Source organism: Lissotriton helveticus, chromosome 4_1 (genome assembly GCF_964261635.1).
Source record: "Lissotriton helveticus chromosome 4_1, aLisHel1.1, whole genome shotgun sequence".
Lineage (NCBI taxonomy): Eukaryota > Metazoa > Chordata > Amphibia > Caudata > Salamandridae > Lissotriton > Lissotriton helveticus.
Genome location: NC_136063.1, coordinates 1,882,705,772 through 1,882,719,283, shown reverse-complemented (window position 1 = coordinate 1,882,719,283; position 13,512 = coordinate 1,882,705,772). Strand labels below are relative to the sequence as shown.

The window sequence follows — 13,512 nt, the reverse complement described above, 5'->3', positions numbered from 1 at the left end:
TGGATGCCTCTGGGGTCGCTTTTGGCAAGCCCTCAGCAAGAAGAGGATACATACCCTTAATGAGGGCATGCCTCTGTCTGTCTGACTGTTCGGCTTTGACTCGTTCACCTATCTCGATTAATTCTCTTCCTTGGGCTCGTTCTTGGGATTCTCTACTTAGTTCTGTCTTTCTGATTTCTTTTTCGGTTCTCTTATGAGCTTCTTTGCGCCATAACTCGATGGCATCTTTCTGTGACTGTCTGGCTTTCTTTTTCCATAATGCTTCTTCTACTCGCATGATGCATTCGGCATCCCATGTACCCGATACGGGCCATCTATACTTTTCTTCTAATTGTTTGGTATAATCTACCCATAAATCTAGATACAATATGGCGCTTATGCCATGTTTCTGATACATAAAATGACCTGGACTGTCCCTGGGCGGGACAGGAACTGCTTCTTCTAACAAACCCTTTCTAGTTTTTAACTGACGTAGTCTCGAAAAGAGAGACATTGTAAACTTGAATCGGAACACAATACAATAGACGAGGAACAATAACAATTGGGAAAACAATTCAGGCATACCACGATATTGGAAATACATTGAACAACATCATAACATTACAGTTCGGACAGGAATATTACCTGGAATACTGAGAACAGAAACACAAGAATTTCTCGAGAACGGAACAGACTAGAGTTACTGGATGCACTGCTGAAACAGTACGGAACATACCGGTCCCATAAAAGGACGCATCAAGACCCGTATCCACCTAGGTGAACACTTCGTTAGTGGGCCTGGGTACCACCAACCCACGGACCAGAGTCAATTTAGATTGACCCTGTCTAGATACTACCCCAGCAATGGTACTCACCGGGCAGCAAGAACGGAAAGGCCTTGGACTGGACTGGACTGCTACGACGACGGACGACGAACTTCGGACTTCAGTTACGGGTGGGCCTCCGGATACCTCGGACCTTGGACTCTTGGCTTGGGCTCTGGTCGGGACTCGCCGCGTTCCTCCACCGTCTCGTTTGGATGCTGGACCGTCTCCTCCGTGGGCCTGAGGGATACTTGAGCAGAAATATCTGCCACTGCGCAGAAGAGTTCCGTCACGACTGCAGAGGGTCAGGGGGTCGGCGTGGCTTCACCGACGCGTGGGGAAAGGGCAAGTCCCTATTCGGGCGCCATTATGTGGTAAATAAATAAATAATAGCCTATTTTTGACTAGACATATATCATATATCATAACAGATAGCTCAATAAATAAGAGTCAAGATTCGAGGTAGTAGGAGTTTTTGCAGGTTTAATACAGCATAAGGACAGGAACAGGACAACCTGCATAGGAACAGGGGCCCAGCAGGGTGACAGGGGCCCAGCAGCTGCTGGGGCTGGGTCTGGGATGAGCGCGCTAACTTTTAATAACAATACATGAGCTTATATACAAAACGCAAACACATAGCATTACATTGCAGTAGGCGTAGCAGTGGGTGGAACAGAAGGCGTGACGCGTAGCAGTCGCGAAAGATAAGAGTAAAAGTAGGTGTAACTGGGCGTATACATAGACATGTGGTGCAGACGTAACAGAATATGTCATGAATGGGGCGGAAACATTGGAGGGGGCTACCTAAGGAGCCGGGACCTCTAACCTGATGGTGCGCGCAAACTGGCAATGACGTGTTACGAGGAGAAGCTGGGGGCTACGAACTCTGTGCTAGGAGCAGAGACTAAAGTCTGGAGGGTCGGAGCGACATGTACCTAAACCCTATCTAGTATCTGATGTTTAGGGAACATGTTGATATAAACTAGAAGTCAGGAGGGGAAAGGCTAATTTGATTCTAAGACTGGACCATGCATTATTCTACATGTAGTGCGTGATGAAGAATATTAAATGACCATTAAATGCAGTATTTCTCTAACGTGGAGCCGCATAGGCTAGACAATGACGGAAACTATTGATGCAGTTCAGTAGCTTAGGTATGCAGAGAAGGAGGACTGAACTGATAACTGGAACTATAACATACTTTTGGCAGACTCAGAGGCAGAGCCAAGCTGCACCGGGCACTGCGAGGCAGGAAGTAAGTGAAAGGTCGAGGATACAGGTGGGGGCCGTATCGCTCCTCAGCGAGGCTTCAGGAGTCAGGAGCTGAATCTGATGTCCAGGCCCTTCTGAGGCCTGGAAACGGGGACTTTATAATGGAATAACGTGCACACTGAGAAACGTGGCAACGTAGCTTTACATAGGCCTGATATTCGTAGTATTCACGAGGACTGGGAACTGGCATACTAGAGGTGGACACAACTGTAATTGCGTCATTAATCGGACATGGGGAATAACATATGCATATTGGTCATGCACACATAACATATGATGGATGACACGTAGGGACACAGAACATGACAAAATTTACTTTTCCACAGTGTGGCAAAGGAGACAGTTGAAATGCGTTGAGAAGATCATCTTGACACTTCACACCACTTCCAGATATCGTATGGTCCATATAGTCAATGTCCTCAACCAAAAATGCACACTTAAGTTTTCGGAAGGTAAGACCTGCTTCTGATAATCTTTTTAAAGCTGGTTTCAAAGTTTTGTTAAGCTTTTTTAATGTCTCCCCAAAAAACAATGTGTTATCCTGGAAGTAAACAACATTTACTAGCCCCATGAATACCCCAGACATCATCATTTGGAAAACATTAGCAGCAGATGAAAATCCAAACCGCATGCTTGTAATTTCAAATGGTACTTCCATGGCCATAAAAGCCGTGAGGGGTTTTTGAGTCCTCGTGTCAGCGGATTTTATGGAAGGCTCTCTTGAGATCAAGTTTTGAAACACCTTTCAATAAAACAGTCAACTCATTGTTGGACAACAGGAAATTATCTGCAACTATGCTCTAGTTTACACTTCTCAAGTTCACAAACAACCTCAATTGGTCATTCGATTTCTTAGTGATACCAGGTGAAATTTAACTGGAGGCCTCTACCGGCTCAATGCTGGTCAGTTAGACTCTTGGCTGGCAAAAGGGAATCACACGCTGACAGGCTGTTGGCATTAAAGGCTTTTCAACAACTTCCACATTGTTAGCCTGGTTCCCATCACAACATTTTGGCTTCGAGGATGGGATGAAACCCGGCTAACAATGTGGAAGTTGCTAAAGGGACTTTAATGCCAACAGCTTGACAGAGCGTGATTTCCTCATGCCAGCCAGGAGTCCAACTGACCAGCACAGCGCCTCAGCCACAAACATTAAACCACAGGTTATTACAGTACGTCATCCCCTGCCTTAAAAGCATAACAGCTTCCAAAAGCATGGGAGCAACAGAGATATTCATATTGAGAAGCTTATGAAACAGATATTTCATTTATCACCCCTTTGGCACATAATTTGAAGTTAAGGCGTTTACAGTATAAAAATTATGATTAAATATGCAGCAATAGGGGCCACATTTTGTGGGCCTTTATGCTTTCTTGCTGTGGAAACAATGACTAAACCTCGGTGGATGATACTTTACAGTAGAAAGGTAAAGAATGCTGTTAGACCCGACACCTTTTGGCGTGGTTCTTCCCCCATCTTTTTGCCTCTGACTCATGTGTTTTGATGCTGTGCTGGATTTCGTTTTTGCTGATTAAGATGCTTTGGACACTCTGCCACTGCTGATCAGTGTCAGAGTGTAAGTGCTCCCTCTGTAAATTGTGATATTGTTTGAATATACCTGATTGGCATATTTGTATCACCACGAAGTCCCTAGTAAAGGGCACTGTGTGTGCCAGGGCTGGTGATGACAAATGCTACTAGTGGGCCTGCAGCGCAGATTGCGCCACCCACATGAGTAGTTTTAAAATGGTGACTCAGGCCTGCCCGCGCAGAGCCTGTGTGCAGTCAGTGACTACCATGTCAGCCTGGCCAGTGTCCCCACTGGCTAGGCCTAACCCTTCCCTGTCTGTGCACATCAGTCACCCCTATGGAAGGCTCAAGGTACCCCCCTGGGCAGGGTGCAGTGTATGGATAAGGTAGAGCATGTGCTAGTGCAGGTAACATGCCCTGGTAGTGGGCTGCAGCCATTTTGTGTGCTCACTGCTGTAAGGCTATCTTGCTCCATAGAGTAACATGGAGGAGGCTGGGCCCATGTGATACCAGCCTATCTTCCCATAGGAACAAGATGGGACATAAGTGAAAGATATCCCTGAACTCAGAATTTAATGACACATCTTTTAGTGAAGGGTGTTTTTAAATCCTGTGTTGGAGAATAGCACTTTTTAAAAAGTGGCTGTTCACTTGTCTAAACCTTTCTGTGTGCCTGGGTTTGTGGAATGCCTGCCTGGTCTGGATGTGACAGGGGGGGGCTGCAGAGCCCCAGAGGAGAGGGTCGGAGCCATCCCGGGGATGAAAGGGCACATCTGCCTGCCTGGGAGGAGGGAGGAAGGAATGCCTGATAAGTGCTGAGCTGCGCCTGCCTACCTCCCCCACGTTAGCTCTCCCCTGGTGGTCAACTGACACCTCTGGCCCTGAAGCTGACAGGAAGAAGAAAACCAGAGACACCTCAGTGCTCCGCAACCCCCAGAACTGGTTTAGACTGGACTAAGGGCCTCCATGCACAAATACTTCAAAGAACTTCAAAGACATTGAGGGGTATAAGGAAGGGACCCCTGGCTACAGAAGATTAGATTCTGAAATTCTGCAACCAAGAAGGAACCTCGGCTGGAAGGAGGACAGCTAGAGAACTAAAGGAAGACTGCCTTGCTGTGTGCTCTAAGGGCTGACCTGTTCTACTGTCTACCTGGAAGCTGAGGAGAAGAAAAGGGCTTTGCTGTGTGCTGTGACCCTGCCTACTTGAAACTGCCAAGACTTTGCTGTGTGCTGTGTCTGCAACTTGAATCTCCAAGGGCCTGAGAAGAGCTGGCCCCCTGTCTGCAACCCAGGGACATAAAGGTTGCCCAAGGACTGCAAGACTCTGCTGTGCCCCCCTGAAGCTGCTGGGTAGCAAGGAGATCGTGAAACCTGGCCGGTTGCCTGCTTAGCGCACGGGCTGCTCTCTAATCTGCTTGAGAGCGCCGCGCTGACCCAGCCTGCTGAGTGGCCAAGATCGGCGTGTTCATCGACACGCAGGTGTGGGGCTTGCCAGAGACTTGTGGGCCTTCACAGTGCGAGGCGCCCTGAAAATCACTGCCAGCCGTGTCACCGCCGCGGCCCGGGGGCCAGGAATACCCCCCCCCCCCCCCCAAGATCGTCGATCGTTGGGGAGCTGAAGCGGCGAAGAACGAAGCCGCCGTGCTCCCATTGGTTGAGGGAGCAGAGCCCCCTCACTAACGCCGCGACGGGATTGGCCCGTGCGGCGCAGCGTCATCGTCATTGCCGAGCTGTGGTTGGTGGAGGAGCCGAGCGTCATTGAAGGCCTCTCCCGGGAGCCGCACTGCCATTGGCTGACTCCCGGGTGCTGCTGGAGGCTCGCCCAGACGCCGCGACCGGATTGGTCCCCGTCCTCGGGACCCAGGAAAGCGTTGCGCGATCACCGCCGGACCCGGGAAGAAGAGACCAGCCCTCGCCGAGGGATTGCCCCGAGTGTCTTCCGCCCCGGCCTGCCGTCCCAGCCTGGAGAGCCAGGCCCGCTCCCTGCCGCTCGTCGGATGATCCAGAGCAGGCGGGGGAGCAGGAGGGACCAGCCGGGCCCGGGGGAGAGTGAGTTCTGGTAGGCGCAGGGCGCCGAAGGGCACACAGAGGAGCGAGGTGGAACCGGGGAAAGAGGAGAGTCCCCGGGCCTCGCGAGGAAGCGCGCTTGCAGCACTTAAAAGCCAAGAGTAAGATTTCAACGCTCACATTGGTTGACATCTCGTTTTTAGAGCTACTTGAACAGAAATCAGGGGCACTATTATTTCTAGCCACTGATTTGAGAGATTAGAGACTATTTTTGTTTTGATTCTGATAACTGCCTATTTACAAGAACCATTAAGAATTAAGTGCAACATTTTTCTAAATGAAGTGTTTATCGTGCAACTGCTTGATTTACCTTGCTGAAACTAGATAAAGCTATATTTTATATATACTTACCTGTGTGGTCTCAGTTTGTGGTGGATTGGGGAATTATTGTTGTGTTAAGTGCAAATGTTATCCACATTGCCTCTGTTTAGCCTAGACTGCTCGCGCCATGCTACCTAGAGGGTGAGCAGGGGTTATCTCAGAGGGTTATTCCGTCGCCCTGACCGGAACCAGGGGTCCCTACTTGGGCTAAGGTACTTACCTCTGCCAACCAGAGACTCCCGGTTCTAACATTGGTGGCTCGCGGTGCGGATTTTGAACTAATAATTGCACTTGACCTGCAGTGATTTCTTGTACATCACTAGTCTAGTTTAGCGGAACAGGTTGCGCAAGATTTTTTCTTTTTGGTGAAACCTTTTTAGTTGAAAAAGGGTAGGAGGTACCATGTCTCAGAACGCGCAAAGCATGAATGTAGAAGTGGAAGTGGAATTTGACATCAACGAGTTGCTCACCTATAACAAGGAGCAACTGAGAAAAGTCTGCAGACAGCTTGAATGCCCAGTAAGGGGCGGCGCAAATAAGGAAGAGCTATGGACAGCTCTGAGGGCCTGGTGGGAGGCCAAACATGGTGCCCCGGAAGCTGCTACTGGAGAGGGAGACACACAGGAGAATGGGGTTTTGCCCAGTGAATTGCCAGTGAGGAAGCCAGGGTCTAGGACCGGCAGCGACCACTCCAGTAGGGGTATGTCTCCAGAGGAAATAGAGGAGAATCAGCGAGTGAGGGCCCATGAGATTGAGCTTTTGAAGCTCAGAGCAGAAGCCGATGAGAAGAGGCTGCGCCTAGAAGTTGAGAAAGAGGCGCAGGAGAGAGCGGCGCAGGAGAGAAGACATACTCTCGCTTTGGAGGAAAAGAAGCTCCAATTGGCTCATGAGAGGAGCATGAAGGAGTTGGACTTCTAATATAAAGAGACGGTGTCCAGTTCTAATGGTGGCAGCGCACAACCAGTACAGGCGGGTAAGGTATACATACCAAAGGATCTGGTACAGAATTATCAGAGGGGTGAGGATATTTATGCGTGGTTCAGAGCGTATGAACTTGCCTTAAAGATGAATGAGGTGCCTGAGAAGAATTGGGGAGCAGGATTGTGGAAGCATTTTGAGGCCTCAGGGAGGGATGTTTTGGCACCCTTAGAAGCAAAAGATGCTTTATCCTACTCCGCCATGAAGGAGGCTTTGTGCCTCAGGTATGGGCTCACTGCTGAACAGTACCGCCAGAAGTTTAGGAACTTCAAGAAGCTTGATTCAAGTACTTGGGTGGAGTGTGTGAGCATGTACACGCGTGCACTGGAAGGTTGGATGAAGGGCAGCAAGGTTACTGATTATGTGGGGTTGTGTCACTTGATTAGTAGGGAGCACTTAAGTAGTTTATGTGTCCCAGAGCTGCGCCAGCATCTTTTGGATAGTAAGTTAACTGATCCCAGTGAGCTTGCTAAAGAGGCGGACCGGTGGACGAGCACCAGGGTCCACAAGGGGGTGGTAAGTACCCCAGCCAAAGGTGGACAGGGTCCCCAGCAGAAGAGTGGGGGGGGACACGGGTAATCAAAAGGAGTCTTCTAAAGGGCCCCAAAGTAGTTCCCAGGAGAAGGTGTCTCAACCCCCCAAGCCTAAGAAGTCCTGGCCCCATAAGGGCCCGCAGGACAAAAAGACCCTTACTTGCTATTCATGCAGGGAGGTGGGGCACATTGCTCCAAGCTGTCCAAAGAAGAAATCAGCACCCACTGGTGCTCCAGCTCCAGCTCCGGCATTGGCCAGTGTAGCTTTGGGAGGGGATTTGATTTCTAGTGGGGAGGAGGGGTTAGCATTGATGACCCTTGTCTCTCTAGGAGACCAAGAGATGGCCCAGGAAACCTTGCTGCCCCAAAATACTAAGAAATACGGGCAGAAGGTGACCATCAATGGACAGGTGGTGGAGGCTCTGAGAGACACAGGGGCCAGCGTGACATCTGTTAGGTGTCGGTGGGTGTCGGAAGAGCAAATTGTTCCCCAGGTACTCCGGCCTGTGGTGGCAGCTGACAGTTCAGTGCGCTACTGCAAGTTGGCGAAAGTTCCATTCGAATGGGGAGGAGTCTCCGGTATTCTGGAGATTGTTGTAAGTGATGCCTTGCCTGTAGATTGTCTATTAGGTAATGACCTGGAGAGCTCCCCATGGAAGGAGGTGGAGCACAGGACTCACTTGGAGATGTTGGGTTTGCCTGCGTGGATCTGTGTGTCCACCCGTGCAATGACAGCCAGAGAGGGCGGTCTAGCAGAACTGGAGCCTGGAACAATGGCCCAGGGACCTGCCAAGAGAGGAAGGGGTAGAGGGCGCGGGAAACCGGCCCCCACTGTTCCCACGGTCCAGGAGGAAGCAGACCCGGAAGGGGATGCCCTGGAACCTACAGGGGAGCAGGTGGCCGAACTAGGGGAATTGCCTGAGCTGTCCCAGTGGCAGCAAGAGGGTGGTCCCTCCAGGGAGGAATTCTGCCAGGCTCAGAAGGAGTGCCCTTCTCTCATTGGTGTGCGGCAGCAGGCTGCCGACCAGGCCGCAGGCCTGGGGTCCAAGGAGCATTTGATCTACTGGGAGGATGACTTACTTTATAGTGAGCCTAAGTTCGCTGAGCCCGGTGCAGCCCGTGTGCTGGTGGTACCGGAGCGCTTCAGGAACTTCCTACTGGGTCTGGCTCATGACCTGCCTCTCGCAGGACATCTGGGGCAAGACAAGACCTATCACAGGCTTGTCACCCATTTCTACTGGCCCCAGATGAAGACACACGTCTCTGCCTTTTGTAAATCGTGCCAGACTTGTCAGGCCAGTGGCAAGAGTGGAGGGAAGCGCGTGGCCCCCCTCCAACCCTTTCCCGTGGTGAGCACCCCTTTTGAGCGGGTGGGCATTGACATCGTGGGGCCCCTGGATCCCAAGACAGCCCTAGGCAACAGGTTTATCCTGGTCTTGGTGGACCATGGCACTCGGTACCCGGAGGCCCTTCCGCTCAGGACAGTCACCGCCCCAGTGGTGGGCCGTGCCCTGATGGGGATCTTTTCCCGGGTGGGATTTCCGAAGGAGGTCGTTTCGGACCGAGGGACAAACTTCATTTCTAAGTATATGAAGTCCCTGTGGAGTGAGTGTGGGGTGACATACAAATTCACCACTCCTTACCACCCTCAAGGAAATGGTTTGGTTGAGAGATTCAACCGCACATTGAAGGGCATGATTATGGGCCTGGAAGAGCCCATGAGGCGGAAATGGGATGTCTTGTTGCCATGCCTGTTGTTTGCCTAAAGGGAGGTGCCTCAGAAATCCTTAGGGTTCAGTCCCTTTGAGTTGCTGTATGGCCACCCACCCTGTCAGAGGGCCTCTGACTCTGGTGAAAGAGGGGTGGGAGAAATCCCGTGGGAAAACCCCTCAGGATGTGTTCAGCTATGTGCTGGCCATTCGCAACCAGACCAAGCGCTTCAGGAAGCTCGCTCAAGAGAACCTGGAGGCTAGCCAGGAGGAAATGAAGAGGTGGTATGACCAGAACACTTCTCTGGTTGAGTTCCAACCTGGTCAGAAAGTGTGGGTGATGGCGCCAGTGGAGCCTTGTGCGCTCCGTGACAAGTGGTCAGGGCCATATGAGGTGGTGGAGCGCAAGAGCGAGGTTACCTATTTGGTTAACCTGAAGACTCCCAGGCAGCCCCTGAGAGTGCTACATGTGAACGGCCTCAAACCCCACTTTGAGAGAACTGAAGTGACTATGCTCATGGCTACAGATGTTGGAGGGGAGGAGGATAGTGATCCTCTCCCTGACCTCCTGGCAGTCAAGGAGCAAGATGGGTCAGTGGATGGTGTGGTCCTCTCCCCCACCCTGACCCCAGAACAGCAGGAGGACTGTCGCCAAGTCTTGGGCTAGTTCGCCCCACTGTTCTCCCTGACCCCAGGTGTCACCAAGTGGTGCGTCCACGACGTGGACACGGGAGACAGCATGCCTGTGAAACAGAACTTTTACAGGGTGGCTGACAAGGTCAGAGATAGCATCAAGGAAGAAGTTTCCAAGATGTTGGCGCTTGGGGTTATTGAGCCCTCCAGCAGCCCCTGGGCTAGCCCAGTGGTCTTAGTGCCTAAGAAAGCTGCTACCCCCGGTGGCACCCCAGAACTTCGGTTCTGCGTGGACTACCGCGGGCTCAATGCGGTCACCAAGACTGACGCGCACCCCATCCCCAGAGCTGATGAGCTGGTGGATCGGTTGGGAGCTGCCCAGTACCTGAGCACTTTTGATTTGACTTCAGGGTACTGGCAGATTGCCTTAACTGACGGGGCAAAGGAGAGGTCAGCATTTTCAACGCCAGAAGGACACTTCCAGTTTCGTGTCATGCCCTTTGGGTTGAAAAATGCCCCCGCCACATTTCAGAGATTGGTCAACCAGGTACTGGCAGGGCTGGAGCAATTCAGCGCAGCCTACCTGGATGACATTGCGGTGTTCAGCTCCACTTGGGAGGAACACCTGCAACACCTCACTGAAGTGTTGAAGGCTCTGCAGAAGGCAGGCCTCACTATCAAGGCCAGTAAATGCCAGATAGGGCAGGGATCTGTGGTGTACTTGGGACACCAGGTGGGGAGCGGCAAGGTGGCGCCCCTACGGGCAAAAATTGATACCATTCTGGCTTGGGAACCCCCCCAAGACCCAGACTGAGGTGAGAGCCTTTCTCGGTCTCACCGGGTATTACAGACGGTTTGTCAAAGGCTATGGCACCATTGTGGCCCCTTTGACAGAGCTGACATCTAGGAATCAGCCCAGGAAAGTGAATTGGACTGAGGCCTGTCAAACTGCTTTTGACACCCTCAAAACTGCCATGTGCACAGCACCGGTGCTTAAGGCACCTGACTTTTCCAGTGAGTTCATTGTGCAAACTGACGCTTCAGAGCAAGGCGTGGGAGCAGTACCCTCACAGACCAATGATGAGGGAGGAGACCAACCTGTGGCTTTCATTAGCCGGAGGCTAATCCCCAGGGAACAGAAATGGAGTGCCATTGAAAGAGAAGCTTTCGCTGTGGTCTGGGCTCTGAAGAAGCTGAGGCCCTACCTGTTTGGGACTCACTTCCGGGTTCAGACCGACCACAGGCCCCTCAGATGGTTAATGCAGATGAGGGGTGAGAATCCAAAATTGTTGAGGTGGTCCATTTCCCTACAGGGGATGGATTTTACGGTGGAGCACCGCCCTGGTACAGAACACGCCAATGCTGACGGTCTGTCCAGATTCTTCCGCCTTAGTGATGAGGACTCCCAAGAGGTTGGGTAGTTCTCCCCACTTTCAGCTGGAGGGGACACGTGTTAGACCTGACACCTTTTGGCGTGGTTCTTCCCCCATCTTTTTGCCTCTGACTCATGTGTTTTGATGCTGTGCTGGATTTCGTTTTTGCTGATTAAGATGCTTTGGACACTCTGCCACTGCTGATCAGTGTCAGAGTGTAAGTGCTCCCTCTGTAAATTGTGATATTGTTTGAATATACCTGATTGGCATATTTGTATCACCACGAAGTCCCTAGTAAAGGGCACTGTGTGTGCCAGGGCTGGTGATGACAAATGCTACTAGTGGGCCTGCAGCGCAGATTGCGCCACCCACATGAGTAGTTTTAAAATGGTGACTCAGGCCTGCCCGCGCAGAGCCTGTGTGCAGTCAGTGACTGCCATGTCAGCCTGGCCAGTGTCCCCACTGGCTAGGCCTAACCCTTCCCTGTCTGTGCACATCAGTCACCCCTATGGAAGGCTCAAGGTACCCCCCTGGGCAGGGTGCAGTGTATGGATAAGGTAGAGCATGTGCTAGTGCAGGTAACATGCCCTGGTAGTGGGCTGCAGCCATTTTGTGTGCTCACTGCTGTAAGGCTATCTTGCTCCATAGAGTAACATGGAGGAGGCTGGGCCCATGTGATACCAGCCTATCTTCCCATAGGAACAAGATGGGACATAAGTGAAAGATATCCCTGAACTCAGAATTTAATGACACATCTTTTAGTGAAGGGTGTTTTTAAATCCTGTGTTGGAGAATAGCACTTTTTAGAAAGTGGCTGTTCACTTGTCTAAACCTTTCTGTGTGCCTGGGTTTGTGGAATGCCTGCCTGGTCTGGATGTGACAGGGGGGGGCTGCAGAGCCCCAGAGGAGAGGGTCGGAGCCATCCCGGGGATGAAAGGGCACATCTGCCTGCCTGGGAGGAGGGAGGAAGGAATGCCTGATAAGTGCTGAGCTGCGCCTGCCTACCTCCCCCACGTTAGCTCTCCCCTGGTGGTCAACTGACACCTCTGGCCCTGAAGCTGACAGGAAGAAGAAAACCAGAGACACCTCAGTGCTCCGCAATCCCCAGAACTGGTTTAGACTGGACTAAGGGCCTCCATGCACAAAGACTTCAAAGAACTTCAAAGACATTGAGGGGTATAAGGAAGGGACCCCTGGCTACAGAAGATTAGATTCTGAAATTCTGCAACCAAGAAGGAACCTCGGCTGGAAGGAGGACAGCTAGAGAACTAAAGGAAGACTGCCTTGCTGTGTGCTCTAAGGGCTGACCTGTTCTACTGTCTACCTGGAAGCTGAGGAGAAGAAAAGGGCTTTGCTGTGTGCTGTGACCCTGCCTACTTGAAACTGCCAAGACTTTGCTGTGTGCTGTGTCTGCAACTTGAATCTCCAAGGGCCTGAGAAGAGCTGGCCCCCTGTCTGCAACCCAGGGACATAAAGGTTGCCCAAGGACTGCAAGACTCTGCTGTGCCCCCCTGAAGCTGCTGGGTAGCAAGGAGATCGTGAAACCTGGCCGGTTGCCTGCTTAGCGCACGGGCTGCTCTCTAATCTGCTTGAGAGCGCCGCGCTGACCCAGCCTGCTGAGTGGCCAAGATCGTCGTGTTCATCGACACGCAGGTGTGGGGCTTGCCGGAGACTTGTGGGCCTTCACAGTGCGAGGCGCCCTGAAAATCACTGCCAGCCGTGTCACCGCCGCGGCCCGGGGGCCAGTAATAACCCCCCCCCCAAGATCGTCGATCGTTGGGGAGCTGAAGCGGCGAAGAACGAAGCCGCCGTGCTCCCATTGGTTGAGGGAGCCGAGCCCCCTCACTAACGCCGCGACGGGATTGGCCCGTGCGGCGCAGCGTCATCGTCATTGCCGAGCTGTGGTTGGTGGAGGAGCCGAGCGTCATTGAAGGCCTCTCCCGGGAGCCGCACTGCCATTGGCTGACTCCCGGGTGCTGCTGGAGGCTCGCCCAGACGCCGCGACCGGATTGGCCCCCGTCCTCGGGACCCAGGGAAGCGTTGCGCGATCACCGCCGGACCCGGGAAGAAGAGACCAGCCCTCGCCGAGGGATTGCCCCGAGTGTCTTCCGCCCCGGCCTGCCGTCCCAGCCTGGAGAGCCAGGCCCGCTCCCTGCCGCTCGTCGGATGATCCAGAGCAGGCGGGGGAGCAGGAGGGACCGGCCGGGCCCGGGGGAGAGTGAGTTCTGGTGGGCGCAGGGCGCCGAAGGGCACACAGAGGAGCGAGGTGGAACCGGGGAAAGAGGAGA

The 13,512-nt window shown here is 52.5% G+C and overlaps 1 protein-coding gene across 2 annotated transcripts in view; it reads right to left on the bottom strand.

The window, feature by feature from the left end:
- Positions 1-13,512, bottom strand: part of PLS3 (plastin 3) — a 440,804-nt gene that overhangs the window by 103,404 nt on the left and 323,888 nt on the right. The gene's annotated exons all lie outside the window — the stretch shown is intronic.